Consider the following 23,688-nt stretch of genomic DNA (forward strand, 5'->3'; position numbering starts at 1 on the left):
GGCTCTGATAGGGGAGGGAAGTGGGACCGCTTAGGATTCCCATTCCTGCCCTCCTGCAGACAGGGGAAGAAGCCCTTCCAGGAAAGCTCTCTTGATGTCTCTCTCTTTTTCCACACCCCCTGTCCCCCCAGATGTGCTCCCCCACCCCCAACTGACAGCCTCCCCGCAAAGCTCCCCACCCTTCCTAGTTGCTACGCTCTCTTGTCCAGTTACAGTTCGGTGATGGGGCTAGGGAGAAGGCTGAGGTGGACCGGAGTGGGGGGCGCATTGACAAATGGGACAAAAGTGGCAGCAGTGCCCGTGGCCCTGAGCCTGCCTGGCCGGGAGGGTCAGGCGGATCGAAGCGTTTTTCCGCCTTGGACTGCGGGGCGGCATCCTTGACTCTGCCCGGCTCCTGGGACGCCGACGGGAAGCCCAGTCCCCCGCGGGCGCTGGGGGGCGCTGGCGCCTCGATTCGTACAAAGACGTGCAGCTCCCCGCGAGGGCTCGCCGGCCAGCCCCGCAGTTCCCGCAGGGCCTTCTCGGGCGGCAGCCCGGGGGTGCTTAGGGTCCCGCGTCGCTCGCGACCCCGCGCCGTCTCCACGCCGCGCACGGGCTCGGAGCCTCGGCCTGGAGAACTGTGTCCGGGCTCGGTCCATACCGCGTCGCCTCGGCAGGTGTCACTGTGGTCGGGTAAGTGAGAGCCCGCCGGAAGCCGGAAATCTGCTCACCGCGCTGCCCGACGAGGAGGGGGCGAGGGCGGGGGCGTCACGAAACCCAGACGTACACGGTTGCAGTTCTCAAACGGAGTGAACCACAACGAAATAATTGTTCCCCCCCCCCCCCGCAGGTGAGCCCCGGGCTTCCGCCCCCGGCAGAGATAAGTACTGGACCAAACTCCTCCAGGGCCTGGCGGTCCTAGTGGACCCGCTGCCTATTTCTCTGTCCTGGGACCGCCCTTCTCTTCCCTGGGTCTCCCCGGAGCCTGCAGGGAGAAGGTTTCCGAAAGGCGGCACGATCCTGTGAGGAGCTTTAAATGCAGATTCCACCCCCCACCCCCACCCCCACCCCCGCCCACCTTCTTGAGTTTCTAATTAGAAACTAACCAGGTGAAGCCCAAGAATCTGCGTTTTTAGCATGCGCCTCTGGAGTCACAGTTGGTTCTGTCTGAATAGGCGAATCCGTTAAATTAACTCAGTTTTCTGTGGATTTATCAGAAATCTGTTGTATTGAAATTCAAGAGGTAATGGTTTTGCAAGGTAATTTTCTGCAATTATCTCCTAAGGGCAGAAAGAAGTGGCATTTTCACCACTGATACGCCTGCGTTTTGAATTCTATTGCTACCCAACGCCTATAGCTCTTACATCGTCTCATTCTTTCATTCCCAAACTCTATGTGGTCAGACTATCAATTTGCATATAGAGAAATGGAGACTTTCTGAGGCTAAGAAACATGTTCCGAGTAGCTAAGCTCTGCTCTGCTCTGCTCTGCTCTGGCAGGACTTGGACTTGACCCGAGGTCTGTCTGACTCCAAAGCTTCTTCATCCTCTGTGCAGTATGTAAAAACGGTTAAAGGAAGCTGGGCCCCTGGTCTGTCACTCTGCGGCCTGAGATGATGAAGTGCTAGTTCTCCAGGCTTCTGAGGAGACACAGGAGCTAGCTGATACAGAGAGATGTCCTGAGAATTTAACTTGGAGGGCACTGCAAACTCTGCAGGGGTGTCTGGCCAAAATTTGGTCCACCGTGGGGCATTGCTGACTATCAGAGAGTTCTCAGTCCTTTGTGCTGATGTACAAAAGCAGTGTTACAGCAAGCCCTAGACCGAGCCACCTCCGATGTCATTTGTATTATTCCAACAGCCTCCTAACAAACCTCCCGGCCGCCACTTGCCTCCTCCAGTGTATTCTCAGCACAGCAGCCAGCGGGCCTTTGAAAATATCAATCAGATCATGTCATCCAACCTTCTAACAGTTTAGGATAAAATCCAAAACCCTGTGGCTGTCAAGGCTGTACTGGCTATCTCCCAATCTCCCCCTCCCTCCTCTGCCACTCCCAGCTACCCACTAAGCCCTTTCGCCTCTCTCATTCCTGGCTTAGGCTCTTTCCGAGTGATGTTCCCTCTACCTGCAACCCTCACCCCCAACTCCTGGCAGGGCTTGCTCCCCCATTCATCAGATGTCCATTCATCACTGGCCCAGAATCTTCTCTGGCCATACTACCAAAAAATTTTTTTTAAAAAAAGGCCTCCCCCTATCAATATCTGTCGCCGTACTTTATATTATCGTCAGTATTATTACTCGTAGTGGGAGTCGTAAGATTTATTAGTATCGGAAAATATTTCCTCACCCACTGACCGGTTAAGTCCCCTTCTCTAAAGCTAGTTCCCTTTCCCCTGGGCAAAAATTCTGTGATGTAGTTTTGGTCACATTTAGTTAGCAAAAAGCCCTAAAGCAGTCACTTCCGATCACACAAGAAAGTCAATGCGGTAATAGGCCATGTCAGAATTTAAATGTTCCGCTTGAGACTTGGTGGTGGGAGAGAGTCTTTTAGACAGAAGGGATCTGGTAGCTTCTAACCTTCTTCCCTCCCTGGAAGCCTGTCCTCCCGCTGCCCCTCCTTGCTTTGCCACGTTTCTGACTCCTCCAGAAGGGAGAGGAAGGCTGACAGGAAAGGTGAGAGGGCAGCCAAGTTTAGCACTGAGATGGGGATGCAATATTAGCGCTCTGGATTTGGCAGCTCTGTCTCGCAAACTCTTTTTTTTCAAGGGAGATTTTTGTAGGTTCTTTGAACCTGTCAACCCTGGGGGTCTCTTAACTACAGCTCCCTTCACAGAGGCACATGCCCTGCCTTGGGGGGTAGGGGTTGGTCGTGGGGGGACATACGCTTGCTCCCCCTCCCTCAGCCCCTGGGAATGTAGCAGTATCTGCAGCTGAGTCACCCCACCCAGGCGTGGCTGTCTTGGACAGCACCTAAGATGCCCCTGCAGCACCCCTCTCTCTCCGGTGCCTCCACCCCCATCTGGTCAGCACAAACTATTTGTCCAGGCTGGGACTCCTGGCCCACCCCAAGACAGCAGCCACAGCACCCACCGGTCACCCATCCTTTGGATTCCGCAGTTATGGCCACGCCCACTGGCAACTCTGTCCCCTAATGACAGGACACACAGAGTGAGCCCCCCAGTGTCCTTACTGAAATGTCTTCAGGTACCTGGGCTGTCCCTGAGTGGCGGGAGAACAGGTGAAAGAGTTGGAGTCACAGCACACTCAGACCTCTCAAGGAATCTCCACTGCTCTCTACCTCCAAGTTATTTTATTCCCTAGACATGTATTAGGCAGGGTCGGGGTAGGAGAGCATGAGTGAAGCACCAAAATACTCAGTAAGCGAGATACACATTTTAGGTTAATATTTTTAAAAATCAAAATTCATGCAGAAAAAAACTCATCTCATGATGAACAAGACAGCAAACTTTTAAATGAAGACAGGATCTGTACTGTTAGTGGTTTTATAATTGCAAAATCGGTTTGTTTTCTCACCCCCTCCTTTTTCTGCAGCCCTATCTCAGTTGGTACCTGTTTTCTAGTGTCTGAGAGCTGTAGCCCAAACTTCATTTTTAGCATGTTTCTTGTGTCACACACTAAAACATCCAGGCTATGAAGACATAAAGGCTATTGCTTTGCTCTGTGCACTGTTAAATATTCAATGCTGGCATTCAGTAAATATTTACAAGTGAATAAATGAACCACTCTGTTTCTTGATTCTTGGGTGTTGTTTCATTAGGGAAGTGTGGGGAGCAGGGAATGGCTGTGGATATCCTCTCAGAAATGTTAAATTTCACTTCAGCATGTTGATCTTACCATTATAACATAGATTTAGAATGTTCTTATAGAAAACAATGAATGTAAAGCATTCTGTGCTTTAAATTCCAGTATCAATAGGAAATAAAAAGGCCGTAACAATTGAAAGCCAGTTGTGACCATGTGTCAGTATGATAGCTCAACCAAAATTTCATATCCTAAGTATTTTGTCATCTCAGAGGTTTCAGGATGTGTTTTTGTCTTGGTGGGTTCTTTCCCTTTTTGTAGAAATAATTGGTTGTGGAAGAATTACAATTTGTATGGTAGACCACTGCCTATTTGGAGTTTTGTTTCTGGCTACTCGTTATTTGGAATTCACATTGTTTTATAATGGAATTTAAAATACCCACTGACAACAAAACTCATTATCTGTGTGTCAGAACAATAAGGCGGAAGTGAAGACACTGCATGTAATAAAACTGCTTTACTTACAAACACTGAAATACTTTTTTGTCAAATAATAAATAATTAAATAATAATTAACAATAATTATTATTAAATAAATATTTTTATCATTTTCCTGTAGGAATTAAAATAGCATCGTATATCACTCTTTAAAATATTAGTATCTTACACAGCTTCCAGCTGTTTCTTCACTCAATTCCTTTATGTCAAGGTATACTCCAAAAGAGAGCGGTAGATTTAAAGATATGTGTGGATTAGATTGTTCATGCATTTTAAATTTATATATTTTTTGCAATTTATTTTTATTTGGGTAAAATATATAAAATGTAGAAATTATTTTAACCATTTTGAAACAGACAATCCTGTGACAATAAGTACATTGACATTATTGTGTAACTTTCACCCCTGTCTACTCCAGGATATTTTCAACATCCCAAACCCAGAACTCATACCCCTAAGCGATTACCTCCCTTTTCCCTTTTTCCCCATCCCCTGTAACCACCACTCTGCTTTCTGTCTCTGTGAACTTGCTTGTTCTAGGTATTTCATATGAGGAATCGTACAATATTTGTACTTTTGTGTCTGGCTTATTTCTCCCAACGTAACGTCTTCAAGGCTCAGCCAGGTGGTAGCTCTTCATTCCTTTTTATGGCAAAATAATATTCCTTTGCATGTCTGTGCCACATTTTGTTTCACCAGTCATCTGTTGAGACACACTTGGGTTGCTTCCATCTTAGGCTGTCGCGAATAATGCTGCCATGAACATTGGTGGACAAATATCTGTCCAGATCTCTGCTTTCAGTCCTTTTGGGTGTATCCAGGAGTGGAAGTGCTAGGTCATATGGTAATTCTATGTTTAATTTTATGAGAACTTCTTAATTGTCTTCTACAGTCCCTATACGATTTTTACATTCCCACCAACAATGCACTGCTTTCTATTTTTCCAATCCACTCCAACGTTTGCTATTGTCTCTTTCTTTTTTTAATAATAGCCATCCTAGTGGGTGTAAAATGGTATCTCATAGTTTTAATTTTCATGTTTCTTATGACAAATGGTGTTGAGTAAATTTTCATATGCTTACTGGCCATTTGTGTATCTACTTTGGAGAAATGTCTAGTCAAATCCTTGGTTCATTTTTTTAATTTAGTTTATTTTGTATTAGCAAGCTAAAACAATATACAAACATGAACATTCTTAACATACAAACATTCTGTGTATGGTGTACAATCAGTGGCTCACAATATCATCACACAGTAGTATATTCATCACCATGATCATTTTTTAGAACTTTTACATCAGTCTGGAAAAAGAAATAAAAAGAAAAGAGAATAAACTCACAAATACCATATCCCTTACCCCTCCCTTTCATTGACCACTAATATTTCCATCTACTCCATAGATTTTAACCTTTGTTCCCCCTAGTTTTTTCTATACCCCTACTGCTCCCTTTCATTCTTCACTGGTATTTCAATCTACTCAATTTATTTTAACATTTGTTACCCCTTTATTTATTTATTTTTAATCCATATTTTTTACTCATCTGTCAATATTGCAGATAAAAGAAGCATCAGACACAAGGTTTTCACAATCACAGTCACACTGTAAAAGCTATATCATTATGCAGCCGTCTTTAAGAAACGTGGGTACTGGAACACAGCTTTACAGTTTCAGGTACTTCCCTCTAGCCGCTCCCAAACACCATAAACTAAAAAGGGGATATCTATATAATGTATATGAATAGCCTCCCGAATAACCTCTTGACTCTGTTTGAAATCTCTCAGCCACTGACACTTTATTTTGTCTCATTTCTCTCTTCCCCCTTTTGATCAAGAAGATTTTCTCAATCCCTTGATGCTGAGTCCCAGCTCATCCCAGGATTTCTGTCCCATGTTGCTAGGGAGATTTACACCCCTGGGAGCCATGCATATATGTTTTTAACTATTATATCTTCTTGGTGGATTGAACTTTTTATCAATAAATAATATCCTTCTTTATCTCTCGTAATCTTTTCTGACTTAAAGTGTGTTTTGTCTCATAATAATTCTGGTTCTCTTTTGGTTATCGTTTGTATTGAATATCTTTTTCCACACTTCTACTTTCAAACTCTTTGTCTTTGTACTTGAGATCAGTCTCTTTTAGGCTCCATACATATGGGCAGTGCTTTTTTTTTATCCAGTTTAACAGTCTCCACCTTTTAATGGGTGAGGTTAAACCACTGGCGTTTAAAGTAATAACTGAGAAGGAAGGGTTTGCTTCTGGCACTTAGTATTTTTTTCTGTATATTTGTATACTCCAAAATATACAAAATATATTCTCAGTTACTCCATTACTGCCAGTTTTTGTGCTTAGTTGTTTTTTTGTAGTTTACTATTTCTTTTCTTTATATTTTTTAGCTATTTTCTTAGCAGCTACCTTTGTAATTACAATTAACATAACAGCCTAGTTTAACTAGTACCAACCTACTAGTTTCTGTAATAAACAAACTCTACTCCATATATCTCCACCCCACCTCCTTTTCTCTCTCTCTCTCTCTCTCTCTCTCTCTCTCTCTCTCTCTCTTTTTTGCACGGGCAGGCACCAGGAATCAAACCCCCATCTCTGGCATGGCAGGCGAGAAATCTGCCACTGAGCCACTGTTGCACCGCCCTCCACCCCACCTCCTTTATGTTGTTACTCTCTCAGATTACATCTCTAGGTATCATTTGCTTATTAACCTAGAATTTAATTCTTGCTTTACACATTTGCCTGTTAAGTCATATGGGAGAAAAAACGCAGTTACAAACTAAAAGTATAATAATGCAGGGTTTTATATTTACCTGTGTAGTTACCTTTCCCAGTGTTTTTTATTTCTTATGGTTTGGAGTTATCATCTGATGTCCTTTTCTTGCAGCCTGAAAGATTCCCTTTAGCATTTCTTGTATGGCCGTCTTCTGCTAATGAACTCTTTCAGCTTCCGTGTATCTGTAAATATCTTAATTTCTCCTTCATTTTAGAGAATCACTTTGCAAGACAGTTGTTTCTGTCCCTCTGAGGACTCTAAATATGCCATCCAACTGTCATCTGACCTCCGTGGTTTCGGATGGGAGATCTGCTTTTAATCTTGCTAGAGGCTCTGTATATGACAAGTTGCTTCTCTCTTGCTGCTTTCAAAATTCTCTCTGTCTTTGGACTTTGACACTTTTGCTGTCATGTCTTGACGTAGACCTCTTAGGGTCTAACCTGCTTGCAGTACAGTGAGCCTCATGCATGCGTATACTCATGTCTTTCATCAGATTTGGGAAGTTTCAAGCCATTATTTATTCAAATACTTTTTTCTCTCCTTTTCCCTCTCTCTCTCTTTCGACCTTCTGGGCATCTGTTGGTATGCTCGATGGTGTCCCACAGGGCTCTGTCCATTTTTCTTAATTTTTTTCCTTCTGCTCTTCACCTTGGATAATTTCAATTTTTTTGTCTTCAAATTCACTGGTCCTTTCTTTTGTCTGTTCAAATCTGTTGCTGAATCTCCCTAGTAAGTTTCTCATTTCAGTTGCTCTACTTTGCAGGCCCAAAATTTTTGTTCGGTTACTTTTTATAAAATCTATTTCTTTATTTTGTTCAGTCAGTATTTTCCTAATTTTCTTTAGTTTGCTTTACATGAGTTCCTTTAGCTCATTGAACGTATTTGACTGTTTATTTAAAGCATTGGCTACAAGTTCCAATATATGAGCTTCCTCAGGGAGGATTTCTGGCAAATTCTTTTTTTTCCTGTAAATGGACCATACTTCCTGTTTCTTTGTGTGTTTTGTAATTTTTTGTTGAGAATTGGATATTCTGAATACTGTGCTGCTAAAACTCTGGAAATCTAGTTTCCCCACTCCTCTGGAATTGCTAGGTTCTTTTTTTCTTGTTGGGAACTTGACACATCAGTTTATGAATTTTCCAAACTACCATTGCTCCCAAACAAGGAATGGAAAGGACCAAAAAAAGTACTGCCTCTTTGAGATTCTTCTGCCACACTTGCCTAAGGAGAGTGAATCTGTGGCTGCCCTCAGCACCAGCCCCACAGTGAACTGAAGTAGCTGATCAAAAGCTGTGATCGAACATCAGATCATATGTTCCTGGATTTTGGAGTACTAGGTCCGTACAGCCCACCCTCGCACCAGTAGTTACGCCAGGAGCCCAGGCTGTAGTTTCCATCGCTATCTGCCATGTGGTTGGGAGATGAGGGATTGTAGCTGCCTCATCTCCAGTTCACCAATATTTCCTGCAATTTACTAGCCTTTCAGTCCAGCTCTTCCCTGGATGCTCCAAGTATTCCCTGCCAGTTCAATGGTTCTTTTGGTAGTGGGACTGATTCTTGGATGTTCCTACTCCACCATCTTTCCACAACCCTCCTATTCGTGTATTTTTAATACAAAGAAATTAATGCCAACATTTTTCTATACACCAGCCACTCTCACATAATGCACAATTCAGAATGTATTTTTAACACTTCCAAGTCATATGCACACTGGAAACATATCTCTAGATCATAGAATCACAAAACCAAAATTCAGAGGGACCTCAAAATCCTTCTAGTGGAACTTCCCCCAAATAAAAATCTCTTCTCTTATACCTCTGATGGCTTGATCTACAGTATGTCAGTCTCATAAGGTTCAGAGACTAACCTGAGAAGAGTTCATTCTCAATAGAAAGAAAAGATTTAGTGATTGAGCAGTACAGTCCTGAACTACTAGAGGACAATGAAGGATGTTCCCTAAGAACCTACTTGGCTGTGAGGGAAGTGTGTGCAGGTGGGGAAATTATGGCCATTTGCTTGTAGTTCAAGTTCCTAGCGAGAGGTTGTTCTGCAGTGAGTAGATTTTACCTTCTCGGTAGAGTCAAAACACACAAAGGACACGGTTTCTGAAGGGAGAGAACATTCCTGTCTGAGTGAAGGAATACAGATTCCCCCGTACCCATATTTGTGTTACGGGTTGTTGAGGACCCATCTTGGATCTGTCTGTGTTCCCCAACCTGCCATGGGAGAGTTTTTGCTGAGTTTTGCTGGTTTCTTAGCATGGAGACACATAAGCTTGACATCAGAACCCATTCTAGAAGTGCAGATCTAGTAAAAATGGACCCCAAAGCAGAAGCTAACGTGCCTTCCCACCCAACAAATATCAACAACCGAAGAACTCTTCCTTTCCCCTGTCAACTGGGTTGATGGGTTTGGCAAAGGAAGGATGATGTTACTGGATGGGATGGAAGAGGAAGAGTGATTCTTATTTCGCTTGTTTTGTTGGCTTGTTTTGTTTTAAAAGAGGAAGCTTGCCACAGGTCAGATGGAGGTTGCCTCAACATCTTGGGTGATGCTGGAGGAGGGTTTCCAAAGAGATGCAGTGATGCTGGCATTGCCTGGAGTCAGAACCTAAGCTGATTCCCATCATTTCAGCTCCTGCATCGGAACTGCCTCACTGTGCCTTGGTCCAACCATCCCCTCCCCCTTTACCTCCCCCATCCCATGTGCCTCATAGTCCATGGGCTTGAAATGTTACTCAATAGCTACATCTGTACAAACAGAAACTGTGCAAATATTATGACTTTTAGCTACACAAATATGTAGAAGCAACTAAATGTAGTTCTAATTACAGTCTTCAAAAGAAACAGCTAAATTTCTTCTATAGCAGAAGCAGATGTACAGTGAAGCTAATAGAGCTTTCAGTATGGAGAAACTTATTTGCATCGTCCCATCCAAAGTCCCAGGCATGAGCCAGGAATGTGTTCACATGGTCGTGTGTTTTTGCAAAATTTTAAAAACTAAAATACTTTAACTGTAATCTGTTACAGCCAGAGTCTCTTTACACTTCAACTTTCTTTCTGATGATTTCTTACATCTAGTGGCATTGGAGTGGAGTGGCCACAGTCATTTTTGAGATACAGTTAAGGGAAAGTTGAATTGAGAATACATTTGCTTTGGGTTTCATGGGATCTATTTATTTGGTTCCTGGTTATTTCCTGTAGAAATGAGTTATGCTAGTTAATCCCTGTATGAGAAGGGCTCTTGTGACTATATCCCCAGGCCACTGTACTGCCTCACCTGCCAGTGAGGAGAAATGAGGTTTAAAAACTACAAAATCAGAAGCTAGCCTGGGTAAAATTTGACCAGATTTCAGAAATGTAGTATTTCTGGTGCAAGATTCAGTTCTCATTGATGCTAGGTCAGGGAGGTTCTATCTTGTTGGAAATTAAAAATTCAAAGACTCATAATGGGATATTGCAACAAGGACATCTATGACAAACTGATTAATATATGTCTTCAACTTATAGTATTTAAATCGGTCACCACCCTAAAATCTTAAAGCTTACATATATAAAAATATTAACGGCAGTTTTCCCAAATTAGACACAAAACCAAAATTGTATATGATATTAAGCATAATGAGTTGTGAAATTTAATGTCAATAATATTGTCAGTGGTGAAAAACACATTTCAATCAAACGTGCTGGAGGAAACCTATATTTCTATTTTAAATGATATTCTAAAAATCATTACTATATATATAAACAGTATTCAGCCAAAGTGTAGAAAAACATAACAGTAGAGCCAGTCCATCAATTACTATATATTATAGACAGTAATATGTTTGCTTATCAGTGTATGAAAAAATACATAAATTATATATATGCTGTATATCTTTGTGCTATTCACCATTTTTTAAAAACTTGTAATTTTTTGTAATTTCGCTTCTCATTCTAAATAATCACTTTTGCATCTCCTCCCCCCTAAGCAGTAAGACTCTGCTGTCAGAACTGACGTGGACAGGTGGGCAGTACGAAGAAGAACCTGACTCTTCCTGCAGGGACGTGCTGCATGCCGCCCGGCTCCCAAACAGGGCAGGGAGGGAAGAAGGAGTTCAGAAGGAAGGAGGAAGCTGAAGAGAGAGGAAAGAAGTGTAGAAATCCCGGCTGAACAGGTGAAAGTGGGCAAAGAGAAAAATAAGACCCAGTAATAGCTGCTAACTAGAAAGAGACACATAAAGCAAAATATTAGGAAAATGTTGAGTAAAACAGCCTAAACATTTTAGAGGGTTTTTCTAACTCTCTGCCAGGCCTTTCCCAGATGGTAACGGAACCATTTGTTTAAATTAAGCATTGCTTAAATTATAAGGAGCCGAGCTAATTTTCAACGTCAAGAATTCTTGGAACACAGCCATCAGAGGTATGAGAAGGTACAATGCTATAGGGTGAGAAGGAAGCGAAACATTTGCCAGCTGAAAATGTCTGGGATCCTTCTGGCATTCACTCATGTTTAAAACAATAGTCACCCGCAACCAGCCGGCCGCTGCATCATTACTGTGGAGCTGAAGCCCAGTCACATGGAAATATTCAGCATCTTTAATAGAAAATTTCATTTAAAAAATTCCCTGAAATAAATATGAGAGGAAAATTGAAAGCCAGGGTGGTATATTGTGCGTGATTTTTGTGTCCCCACCATCTTTTAATTTTTCTTTTCATTATAACTTTTATAAAATCTTTAGATTATAAACAATTTAAAAACAAATAAGCAACCTACAGGATTAAAAATTAAGGTAAAGTTGACCTTCTTTTACTTAAAGCATTCTCGACAGCACTCTCAATGTGAAATGAGGATTTCCTGGCATTACAAAGTATAATCCTAAATTTTGGTATTGAAGACTGAAGGTTTAAGATGAACTAGAAAAGAGAGGCAAGAAAACTCCGTTGAAATGGACAGAGACTCCTGGGTCTGATTCTGACTCTCCATAAAGAGAAGCACTCTCTGGATGAAGATGAATTATCCATTTCCCCGTCTTAGACTTGTTAGCTCTTTGCCCCTCCCGGCAAACAGCACCCAGGGCTGTCCCCATGTCCTCCCCCGGCATCTCTGGCTAATCCACATTCTCGCTCTGCCCGCTTCCTGCACACCCACCTGCCCCAGCTGTGCCTTTCAAAAACACTTACAGCCTGCAGTCAACCAGTTTTTCTACTTTCAGTTTTTATTGAGAGGTAAATTAGGAGTTGGGGACAATCCCAACTTAACTTTCCTAATACTGTCACTAAGTGGCCACAGGTAATTGCTTAAAAGCGGCAGCAGCCAAATGACCGTCTGAGCAGAGCAACCTGTGGTGGTTGGCAAATCTCAAACGGGTCAGGGATTTCAGTGCTCCTCCTCAGCCAATTATTTGTATGCTTTGCTGAACCTTAGATGGAAAATCCAAACCTCCTGGATCTGCAAAACTTGGATCACAGCTACCTGCACAGCTTTTGCATTGGCTTTTCAGGACCAAAGGGATGAGAATTATAATTGTTAAAGCTAATGAAGATGATGTCTAACAGAAAATTACTTGACCGTGTGTGCATCGAGTTGGATCCATTGCTGGGACTGTTCACCTAATTTAATGACTTTGAAAGTGTCTCAGGGCCATAGGTGTGGGCATTTGCTCTTTGCAGAGAGGCTCTCAATCCCTACATGGCACATAAAGGCAGTGTGGCAAACTGAAAGGCAAATGCAGTTTTAGGTCTGCTTCCTTGCCCGCCACTAAGCAGTGTAATCTACATCTCTTGGGGCCTCAGTTTACCCATCTGTAAAAGTGGATGGTGTGGTCTGCCATTCTTACCTGCAAGGGTAGTTAAGATCATAATCCTTGCGAAAGGATTTGGAAAATTGATATACAAATATAAATGGCGTATGTTATCCAAATGAAAGATTTTGTTGTTGGCAAAATATTCTTTCCCCTAGCACCTTGAGTTATAGCCTTGATCTCCGCATCCTGCAGAAGCTGCCCTATATTTCTCCTCGAAGGCATTACAGCTGGTGAGGAGCTGTGCTTTCAAATTCCTTGGGTTTGTGATTGATGAAATTCTTTTCATTTGAATAAGAGTCAGCAGTATTTGCAAAGACTTAAGGCTAGAAAATCTTCAGGGGTCACTTATTTGTCAGAAGTTTGGCCTGAATCTCAGTCAACTTCAGATAAAAAGCACCATGACTGGGACATACATGGTGATGATGTGCTAGTGATGGAGTGAAAGAATACAAATTAATTTACAAGAGATATTAACCAGCCTGCAAGAGTTTCATCAGCCCTCTCCAAGTTTTTCCACGACAGTGAAGTACATGACAGAGGGGCATCATCACTAAGATGAAGAAGCCTTGCCCTCTCCTACCCTGTGGACAGATTTTCCTGGTTTATTTATTTGCTTCTATTAGGCCGTATTAAGCCCAGTTGCAATTTTCCATTAAATTCTATTTTAACTTGCTTAGTCGACAAACTTTCCAAGCAAAAAACGCATCTTATTTTTTTCATATGATTATATTGTCATAGTTGGAAAAAACATTCCTTGCATGGAGTGAGATAAAGTAATTGCAAACAGTAGGGAGAAAGCTTTTGATTTTCAAGTGAGGAACACCAAGGAACAAGAAAACAGAGATCTTTTTTATTTGTGCACTTTTTTCAAGGTTTAAAAGGAATAAATGCTTATTGTAGAAAATGTATAGAGTACAGAAAAGTAAAAAGAGGCAGAAAAAACACTGGCAATACATGAGCACTTTCCTTTTAGTGTATTTTTCCAGTGCATTTTACATAGCTCAAATAATTTCCTTATTCATTTAGGAAATAACTTTTGTAGGGTCCCATGTGTCCAGGTACCATACTGAGCAAGCACTTAGAAGGCACTGGTGACAGTTTTACCCGATTTTGCATCTGCTCTCTTCGTGTGTTACAAGCGTTCTTGCAGAGATGTCATTTTCTTTAATCATTTGTGAGTATATGCAAGGCCATGTCTGCAAAATTGTGTTCAGTTATCTTCCTGTGTGGATTGTTACCTAATAGTCATGTCACTCTCTAAGTTGCATGAAAGTCTCTGTCCATATATTACTTACAATAAAACCATAATAATCTTGTAGCCAGTCAGTGATGGATGGGACTCATGAATTCTGATAATTATCAATACCTTGGCCTATCAAATTTTTAAAAGAAGAAAATACTCCCAAGATCCTATCCTAACATTAGGCATAAGCTTTGGAGGTTGGTCTTTAAACTTAGGGGCTCTAGGCAAGGAAAATGTTACTGGGTCCAGCTGGTCCATCTTTTTCTGTGGTTGCTAGAGAGAAAGTGACAGAGAGATGGAGAGACAGAATCAGAGAGGGACAGAGAGACAGAAAGAAAAGAATGTCACTGTTTATTCCTTGTTCATGTGAAGTTGAATTCTTTCCTATATCCTTCAGCCCCCAAAGTCCCTGAAATTTTGAGGCACAGGGTTACCTTTTAGAATATCTCCGCAGAAGGATTTTTCCTTTGAATTATTCAAATTGAAGAATGCAGGTACAGAGCAGACTGCGTTGCCATTAAAAATGCTTCTCCCTAGGATGTAGTAAATACCCCCAACTAGTCAGAAGTCAATTAACTTCCCACTGACTCTAAGTGCCATCCCCAGTCCCAGAGGGGATTTCCCTTGTTTTCCTTTGTGCCCAGGCCTCCCCCCCATCCCTCCGCCACCTAGCCCTGCAATGAAATAGTCTAAACATTTGTATACAATCCTGTTCCAAATGCAGCGTTCCCAGTGGGGAAGGCTGAACTGAAGCGAGGCATGGGGCGCACGCTGGCTTCCATCTTGGTGCCAAGATTGATCCTGGCAAATTTCTAAAAATTTCTCAATTTTTGATATTATTTTCCAAGTTTCCTTTTGTCAGCACAAAGGCAACTTTTTAGATCAGTTTTTCAGAAATAAGTTACACTTGATATTTTTCGTATCACAGAAGTCAGTGAATGCATGTAAGTGTTGAGATTAATTTTTCCAGTGGGTAGACGGGTTTCCTGCTATGTTTTCTGAAATACTGATCATCGGCTTCAGTCACTTGTTTTAGTTCCTGATGACAATAAGGCAAAAGTCTCACCTTCTGAGAGGCAATCATTTGAAAATTAAAAGTGTAGATCACCAAGTTCTTTTCTCATAATTAATACAAAATGACTCTTGGACAGAGGCTAGTCATTCATTCAACAAATATTTATTGAGTGCCTACCACATGCCAGCAACTGCTCCTAAGCTCTAGGATTACATCAGAAAACAAAGCTTCATGTCTCATAGAGTTTCTATTAGAATGTAAAGTCCAAGCATTCTAGGCTGTTTGGAAATATTAGCATAGCTATTCCTTTGGTCTTAGAGTTGTTGCAAACTGTTAGCCAGAGGTTCCATTCATTGCACAGATGATTTGTTTGGCCAGCAGAGTGGGTTTTAAAATTTCAGTTTAAATGCTGTCAGAGGGCCACACACTGTCCAGGAGACACAAACCTACACCATTTCCTAGTGTTGTGTTTTACACCTGATGAGCTTCATTTTCCTGCTCCCCTGTCCCCATCCCCCACCAGTGGCATTCGAGTTTGTAGTTTGCATCATCTCATGTGTCTCTGTGCTCAGCCATGTGTCTTCAGGACCATGCAGAATTGTCAGCCTCAGCTCTCCTCCATCACCTTAAAGAATTCAAATGCTCTAAATGTATCCAGAGCTATATCTGAAAGGTTTGACTGTGCGGTAGTCAAATCATAACAGTGCCTCCCTATAAATCCTCAGGTCAAAAAGGTCAGTGACTTAAATGGCTAGCAATAGCTGAGTCTGCAATTTACTACACCACTTCTTTCCTTTACACTGAAAAATCAGAGATGTTTTTTCTGTTGGGAAACTTGTATATGGTAGTTACAGGAGAAATGGACCCTTGTATTTAATATTTTTAAGAAAATAGTAGAAGTCTTCACCTTGTTTTAGGTTATTCTTCTGAAGTGGAATGCTCCATTCTCCATAAATTGTTCCCATGTATTCAATCCAACTCATTTTTCTATCAGGGTTCCCATCTTGTGCATTAAAACATTTCATTCTACTTTACTTTTGTTGGTTTCCCCTTGTCTGAACCCACAGCACACTTAGAGTTGTTGATATTCATTCATTTACTTATTCAACATTTATCAATTGCCTGTCATGCCAGGCATTCCAAATTTAGTACTTAATTACATATTTTCCCATATGGTTTACTGATGATTGTGATATGTTCTTGTCGCCTCAACAAAATGTAAGTCTTTCAGTGTGAAGGACCTCCTCTGAAACCACCATTAGCCACACGGTGCCCTTGGGTGAGTTAGAAGGGGAGCTTCTCTGGGTGCTTGGATTGGAAATGGGAGCACCCGGTCAAACAGCACCTCCACCCCCCCCTTTCCCTTTGAGCCTTCCCCATGTACAACCTGCACAACAACAAGCTTCAAACAATGTCCCAGAAAACAGCAGATCTCTTAAGAAGGTCCTCAATTATTCATAATAGAGTGAGTCTTCCTAGCTTCAGATTAACCAGACTTTCAAAGGCCACAGCCTATTTCACACCTATATTCCAGACCCAGTGTGAGGCCATAGTAGCATCAAGTCCTTATTGAAGTCTCAGTTTTTATTGGGGTGACCAAATAGTTTATCATTCAAACCAGTAGGTTTGTGAGAGTGAAAAGAGATGTTATTGGTGGTTGCATTAGGGCAATAGGGGCTAACACTCCTGCACACTAGGAGATGTTTGCACCCTAGTGCCTCCAGGAGCAAAATAAGGAGCACCTTTTCACCACCACCACTTAAGAAGGCAGCAGCTTTTTCTTCAAGAGTTGCAAGGCAAATCGGGACAGCCTGCCTCTGACATTAGGGCGGTGAATGAGGACTTGCAGCAGAAGGCTCCTATCGTCAATTTTTAGAGCGCTGAGTGGGCTTTAATAGCTCTAACTAGTCACCGTGCTCTCTACCACTCTGGCCTTTACACTCATGCCAACCTACGGGGATTTTTCAAAAGATGTCGGTACCCCAAAGAAAGGCTCTCTCCCTTGCAAATCCTCAGTGACACCATTTTCAGCCCTGATCATCAGCATCCACCACCATCATCCATCAACACCTCAGCCCCGATGGTAGGGATGGTGCTGTCGACCTCTGTAGAATAACCTCAGTGGGATCTAGTGGATCCTTTGGTCAAAGAGGCAGGGTGCTTCACCCTTGGTAGTCACTTCATGAATACTAACTATCTGACCTTGAAAAAGACCTCTTTGCATCCCATCTGGAAGCGTTAGGGGTTTGGAACTGCAAGAATTCTGAGACATCTGCCTTAAAGTCACAAGGCAGAAGAAGTTCCACCTTAAGATGTCATTAAAGAAGTTAGGAAGAATGAAGGGGTTACTTGTTCCTTTGAAGCTTCTTTAACTCAAAATCAAGAAAGTTTCACTCAACTCCAGCTTCTTTCTAAGAAAAAGTTTTATTCTCTTCTTTAAGTCTTTCAAGTGTGTGAAATGTGATTTTAAATAGTTTTCCAGGAGCTTCCAATCCTATTTGAGGACATACCATAATATTTCTGACCCTGAACCTTTTAAAATAGACTAAGAAACTCACATGCAAACCACATGCACAAGAACCCCTAAATTTATGCCTATATATGTATCTCATCTATATACAAATAGACGCACACAAACACCTTTTATCTCGATAAAGAAAGCACATTCTATTCATAGGAAAATAGTTGGGTCAGGCTTTCTGGGCTTTTTGTTTGTGCGCCACGGGGTGCCTAATAGCACTGCAGGGGTAGACATCCGATGTCACGCCAGCCACCTACAGCATGCACCGTGCCAGAGGCAGAGATGAGAGTACTAATTAGAGGGTGTCAGGAGGCAAGGAGAGAAGGAAGGGGGCAAAAAAAAAAACATGAAACTTTCCATGAAGATGGAAAGTATGGGGGGGGCGGGGTGTGATTTTCTCCTTTTTTGTTTTTGGTGGATATTCTCTGATTTGGGATTGTACTCATTTCTAAATAGTAAACTCTCTCTTATTCTATAATTTACAACAAAGAGTTGGATTCATGGAAATAGCTGGATTTCTTTTGAATGCTGGCCACATGCTTGTAATAAATATTTTCAATCATCCCTACATCATGATGATCCCTCTGACCTATACTATCCATTGCTAGTTATGTATTTAAGAGTTTTTGTGCAGTTCCTTAGTTGTGTGAAATTTACAGAGATCAGCATCTCCCTATCTTCCCAGAGGCCATTTATAGCTTTGTGTTTCTCTTGGGCATGCCCATTTTATTTAAATGGTCCAAGCCCTCTCATCAAAGGTGGTTATGTTGGTGGACCAAGTAGATATTGCTTATTATAAGGTTATTAATATACTGTTACTAATACTTGACACTTCTGGTAACTAAAGATTTGGATGGTTCCAGCCATATCCTTGGCATTTTTTGGATCTGATGATGCCTTTTTTTTCCCTGCCTATAGTTGCTATCTTTTCTAACATAACTCTATCCTATCAGAATATGAAAATCATCTGGGAAAGTTTTAAAACACCAGAGCTGGCGTCCCACTCTGAACTAGAGAAATCAGAGCCTCTGAAGGGATAGGTCCCAGCATTGGTTTCTTATAAAAGTTCTCCAGATGATTCCAATATTCAGCCAGCGTTGAGAAACCCTGCCTATGTCCCCATCTTGTGACCTGCCCCTAGACCTGTGAGCAGGCTCCTTGACCCCATTCTCTTTTCCCTTGACCTTAATGTCACCTACTGCTTAATCAGCTTCTTTATGATCCTTAATCAGATCAGCAGGGTCAAGACTGCGGTGAGGCAACTGAGGCATTTGAGGTGCAAAATTCGAGGAGACAGTTACTCTTAGGGTCCCTCGATGCTTTGTCTCCTCACGTTGACCTTCACAGGGACTTGCATTTAATTGCCCTTGAGATGAAACCACTTCCTTCCTTATTTGACTGCCCTCATAGCCATCTACTGCCTTTCGATTGTTCCTCTGCTTCATTCCTGTTTAGGAAATGCCATTTTAAGGAAAGGAGCGGTGTCTTTTTAAATTGCCTTTAGAGCTAGCCCCAAGCCATAATGGAAACCAAACAGGTGTGTTTTTTTTTTTAATGGGTGCAGTTATTTTTTTTTACCAAAATATTTTTTTTTTTACTAAAATCTTTTATCTTCAATAGTTTACTTCATGGTTTCCAAAAATTGAATTCCTCTTCAAAAGACCAAATTCCAAAACTCTTGTTCTCTTTCAAAGAAAATGGCACAAAGAAGTTCCAAAGGCTTTCATACCACAGGTTACACACTGACACCCCTAAACTACCTTCTCTGTGTACAGTTGCTTTACTTTCATATGATTAAATGGACGATACATTCTCCATGATGATTACAGACCCTGGAGGTAACAATAGATGTCAGTTTTCTTGCCTTTTGATGCTTATTTCCAATGGACTACCTCATACATCTCCACCAGAAGATACCTCAAGGGAATGTGTCTGAAACTCACCTCATTAACCTTCTCTAAACTTACTTTTACTAAACCTTCATCTCCCCCATTCCCTGTCCTGATGAATTGCCCCACCTTCTACCCCACTACCTCAGGCTAGAATCCTGGAAAACATCCTGCTACCCTCCCATTTGCTAATCCCTCCATCCCAATGCACTTCTACCCTCTGAGCTGCTCTTCATCTCCGTAGCCATCACCACCACCCTGGCTTGGACCTTGTTACCTCACTGGACCACAACATTAGCTTCCTCACTGGTCTCCTGGCCTCAGATTTCACCTTTGCCAATATAGCCTCCAATCCACTGTCAGAAGAATTTCTGGCTGAGATGTAAATCTTACTATGTTGTTCACTTGATCTCCAGAGCCTGTAGATGTTAATCCACCTGGTTTCCTTGTCCTATAAGGCTCTTCATGATTTGGTCATAATCATTCCACTCTAGTTGACCAGCCATTTCCTGAACCTACTGCATTCTCTCATGCCTCTTTATCTTTGCAAATGTTGCCTTCCTGCCCAATGAGTTCCTCCAGCCATTATCAGACAAGTGCCTAGTTCTTTTGGCCTCTTTAACAGTCACATCCCATGGGAAACCTCCTTTGAACTCTCCAGATAGTGAAGTCCCCTGTTCTGACCTGATAGCCCCTGGTTCCAGGTAGGTTGAGCCAATGGAGAGTCCTGATAAAAGAATGGAGGGAAGGAAGAGAGTGATATGGGATATTTATTGACTGGCCCCCTCCCTGCGGTGTTGTTACCTTGATCATAGCTCTTTTCAGGCTACCTCTTCTGCAGGCTTCTCTGGCTGCAGGTCGCCATTCCCTCAGCCCTGTCTGCTGAAGCCCATGGGTGCTCACGGCCCACATAACTTATAGGTCTCCTTTCCTCTGCTGGCGTCTTTGTAAACAGCTTTCTAAAACTCCCACGTTTGATTATCTCCTTGACACTCATGCCCCCTCACTGATGCATCTACACCTCTTCAAGACATCCAGGTGTGGTTAGGAGTGTTTCCCAAATCTGTGATAAGCTCTAATTTGAGATCTGATAAAAGGTCTTCCGGAAAGGCCCTGAATAAAGGAGGAATCTCTCATATGGACCCCACTGATCCTTCTAGTACTTGGACTCAGCAAAAATGAATGATTTCTGGAAATGATTTGTTAACTTAAACCCGTGTTTACTTGAGAGGCTGCAAATTCATTGCAGCAGGTTTTGAGCAGGAAATATTTGTCTACAGTGAAAACCTGGAAGCTTGCAATGTATGATTAGAAAATGGAAAATGTCATTTTTTAAACTGGGGAAGATGAATGTAAACGTGGATGATTCCATTCTGTCCTTAATTATGCGGCTGGGTCTTCATGGACTCTTAGTCTAATCTGCATAGATACAAAAATTATACAGCAATCTGGAAGCTTAAAAAAAAAAAAGAAAAGAAAAATGGCAGTAATTAAATGACAAAAAAACTATATTCAAATAAAATTAAGGGTTTGACTTAAAGCCATGGGGGGCATCTCCCTTTGTTTCTTCCCAAGTAACATTTAAAGGAGAATGGAACCAAAAAAGGTCTGAGCACCAACTCTAGCCCCAGCCTGAGGAGAAGTTTGTTGGTCCAAAGTAGTCTGTGTGCCCAGCCTGTACATTTTACTGATTTTGGTCCTGTCACTGTGCTAGATGTAAATGCACAAGAGAAGAGGCTCTAGAATCAGAAAAGACACCCCTCCAGATTTAGTTGTTAGGTTTATTCATCATATCAACGGGTTATGAGAGCCATTCTTGACTAAAATGGAAGTTACTGTGATAATGATGTTTTTTTTAAAAAAATTATTATTATAGATAAACAGAAATTCTACCCATATTTAACAGCTGGCATTTTACCATCTTGCTTCCTATTTTACAGTGAGAAAATGTTTCACTTGTATTTGAAGTTCTTGTTGTAACCCTCATTCTTCCCACTCCACCTCCAGAAGTAACTGCTATATTGAAGTTGATATTTATCCTTTCCTTCTATGTTTTAATACTTTGCCTCCACAGGTCTGCATTTAGAAATAGTGTGTATAGTAGTATTGCTTTGTGTGGTTTAAAACTCTAGCTAAACTAGATTATACTACATTGTGCTTTGAAGAAGTACTCGCGTCCACTGCCCTGCCCACTCTGTGGGACATGACTCCCAGTGATTAAACGTGCCTGGCAGTGTGGGGCAGGACTCCCGGGATGAGCCTGGCCTTGGCATCGTGGGACTGAGAAAGCCTCCTTGACCAAAAAGGGGAGGAGAAGTGAAACGGAAAGAGCCAGTGGATGAGAGATTTCCAGTAGAGTTGAGAGTTCATTCTGGAGGTTGTTCGAACACATTATATAGATATCCCTTTTCAGTTTTTAGTGGATTAGAATAGCTAGACGGAAATACCTGTAAGTGTTGAACTGTATTTCAGTAGCCTTCATTCTTGAAGGTGATTGTATACATAGCTTTTACTTTTACAGTGTGGCCATGTGATTGTGAGAAACTTGTGGCTATCATTCCCTTTTTCCAGGGTATGTACCGATGAGCAAAACAATAAGGGCAAAAGCAAATAACTGGGGGAAGGTGGGGATAAAGGGGATGGGATGTTTTGGGTGTTCTTTTTTTATTCTTATTCTTATGTATATATATTTTTTAAAGTAATGGGAATGTTCAAAACTTGATTGTGGTGATCAATGCACAACTATATGATGATACTGTGAACCACTGATTGTACACTTTAGATGATTATACAGTATATGAATATATCTCAATAAAATTGCATTAAAAAAAGAATTTTCCATGTTGAAACTTGTACCTCTAAATCTTTCATTTTCAGTGCTGTGTTGTCTTCCATTATATGAGTATATGCGATGGTTTATTTTTCTGTTTTGTATTGTTGGACATTCAGAATGTTTCCATATCTTTCTGTTATTATACACACTGTTTTGATGAGCATCCTGTGACATCTTCTTGTGTACATGAATGAGGGATTCTCTAGGTTATATACTTAGGGGAAAAAATACTGGTGTGTTATGTGCACCGTCAGCTTTACTGCCCATTGCCAAATCTTCTCCAGATGTTTGAAAAATTTGCATTTATATATCTATTTCCCTCCATCCTTATCAATATTTTATGTAATCAAATTTCAGTTTTTTGCTAATCAATGGTTTTTATTTACATTTCCCTGATATATTACTAGTGAGGTTGACTTTCTTTTCACATGTTTATTGGCATCCAGGTTTTCTCTTTTTCAGTGATCCATTCATTCCTCTTGCCCTTTTCCCTTTTGGATTGTTTGTCTTTTTCTAATTGATTTGAATGGCTTCTTTAGGTATATCAGATCCTGTACATATCACATAGTTGTCTTAGGGGGAAGTTCTAAATTTAGTATGCTAGCAGCAAACATCATGTGCCTGTTGCAAATGACACATTGGTCCAGTTTGACTCAAGGTTTTGCTGAAAGGAAGAACCTATCATGATGTGTATTCTGAGGAGAGCATGACAGTAGAACAAGTCACCGTCCTTTGTGGATTTAGGCTGAATTATTGGAGGGAGGCTCCCGGGAACATACGCAAAACAGGGAATTAAGAATCTGTTGGAGTGGTAGAATGCTTGCCTGCCATGAAGGAGACCCTGGTTAAATTCCTGGCCCAGGCACCCCCCCCCCCCAAAAAAAAAATCTGTTAGAGAATGGGTCAAAGCTCAGAGAGCTGGGGAAGAGGGCAGCCTGAAGATTTATGTAAGGGAAGTTTCTGAGGAAATGTGTTCAGTGGTAGGTAGTGTCATGGGCTCTGTGACTGGAGGATGACAGCCTAGAGAGATGGCCATGAGTGGCGACTGGGGCCTTGGGAAAGAAGTGTCCTAATCCCTGACAGTCAGCACCCCAAGGGGAGCTGACAGCCAGGAAGCCGGGGAGACACAAAGGGACTTGAGAGGTAAAACCTTACACTCAGTTTACTGTTCCCCAGTGTCAGTCATTAACGATTTTGCAGTAATTAGTTGGTGATGGTCCCAGAAAGGGTGGCCAAACCCCGCCAACCAGCCTCCTGCTCAGCACGTAAGCCTTCTACCGAAAGGAGTGTGATAACTAAGAATGGGAAGTGTGAACTCAGATCTGTCACCAAATTGCAATTTGACTTCCAAGGGTCCATCTTTAAACTATGCTGCCTCCAACCT

At 41.8% G+C, this 23,688-nt stretch overlaps 1 protein-coding gene across 1 annotated transcript in view; it reads left to right on the plus strand.

Moving 5' to 3' along the window:
- Positions 1–446: 446 nt before the first annotated feature.
- Positions 447–23,688, plus strand: part of CDCA7L (cell division cycle associated 7 like) — a 231,233-nt gene continuing 207,991 nt past the window's right edge. The window contains exon 1 of the mRNA XM_077122209.1: positions 447–672. The gene's annotated coding sequence lies outside the window, so the exon portion shown is untranslated. The remainder of the gene's footprint in view (positions 673–23,688) is intronic.

This window comes from Tamandua tetradactyla, chromosome 1, assembly GCF_023851605.1.
Source record: "Tamandua tetradactyla isolate mTamTet1 chromosome 1, mTamTet1.pri, whole genome shotgun sequence".
Taxonomy (NCBI): domain Eukaryota; kingdom Metazoa; phylum Chordata; class Mammalia; order Pilosa; family Myrmecophagidae; genus Tamandua; species Tamandua tetradactyla.